The sequence below is a fragment of the Lontra canadensis genome, unplaced genomic scaffold (assembly GCF_010015895.1).
Source record: "Lontra canadensis isolate GAN:19392208 unplaced genomic scaffold, GSC_riverotter_1.0 scaffold52, whole genome shotgun sequence".
NCBI lineage: Eukaryota > Metazoa > Chordata > Mammalia > Carnivora > Mustelidae > Lontra > Lontra canadensis.
In genome coordinates this window covers 10,471,442-10,472,730 of record NW_022631046.1, presented here as the reverse complement: position 1 = coordinate 10,472,730, position 1,289 = coordinate 10,471,442, and the positions used below count along the sequence as shown (strand labels likewise).

Here is a 1,289-nt window from a genome sequence, read left to right as displayed (position 1 = left end):
CCCCAGAAATAAGCCCAAGTATATATGGTCAATTAATTTATGACAAAGGAGCCAAGAATATACAATGGGGGAAAGGACAGTCTCTTCAATCAATGGTATTGGGGAAACCGAACAGTCACATGCAAAAGAATGAAACTGGACCATCATCTTATACCATATATTATACCAAAAATTAACTCAAAATGGATTAAAGACTCAAATGTAAGACATGAAGCCATAAGTTTCTGGAAGAAAACATAGGCAGTCAGCTCCTTGCCATCAGTCTTGGTGATGATTTTTTTTTTAATTTGTCACCCAAAACAAAGGCAACAAAAGCAAAAATGAAGAAAAGTGGGTCTACATCAAACTATAAAGCTTCTGCACAGCAAAGGAAGCCGTCACCAAAATGAAAAGGCAACCTACCAGATAGGAGAAAATATTTTTAAATCATGTATCTGAGAAGAGGTGAATACCTAAAATATATAAAGAATGACTATAACTCAATAGCAAGGAAACAATCCGAATTTTAAAAACGGGCAAAGGATCTGAATACACATTTTCCCAAAGAACACATATAGACGAGCAACAGACACAGGAAAAGATGTTCAAGGTCACTCACCATCAGGGAAATGCAAATCAAAATCAAATTCAAATGCAAATCAAAACCACAATGAGATATCACTTCCCACCTGTTCAAATGGCTATTATCAAAAAGACAAGAAACAACAAGTCTTGGTGAGGAAGTGGAGAAAAGGGACCCCTTGTTCTTGAACATTTGAACTGCTGGGAGGAATGCAAATAGGATGTCACCACTGCTGAACACAGTATGGAGGTTCCTCAAGAAATGAGAACTACCATATGGTCATTCTCTTCTCCTCCCTAGCTGCTTGAAGCTCGGCCGCCATCATGAATGACGCAGGAACTGACCCAGACCAGGCAGTTTGTGACCAACCAACAACTTCAGAGGAAACAAATGCTCATTGACGTTCTTCACCCCAGAAAGGCAATTGTACCTGAGACAGAAATTCAGGGAAAACTAGCCAAAATGGACGAGAACATACCAGATGTCATCTTTGTATTTGGATTCAGAACCCCTTTGGGTGGTGGCGAGACAACTGGCAAAGAAAAATGAACCCAGCCATAGCCCTGCAGGACATGGCCTGTGTGAGCAGGAAAAGACCTCAAGAAAACGGAGAAAGGAACACAAGAACAGAATGAAGGCGGTCAAGGGGACTGCCAAAGCCAGTGTTGGTGCTGGCAACAAGCAAGCTGGAGAGTGGACAACAGAAGGAGCAAAGATTCTGCAGTGA

The 1,289-nt window shown here is 41.1% G+C and overlaps 1 pseudogene; it reads left to right on the top strand.

Annotated features, from left to right (window-relative positions):
• Positions 1 to 889: 889 nt before the first annotated feature.
• Positions 890 to 1,289, top strand: LOC116877449 (annotated as a pseudogene).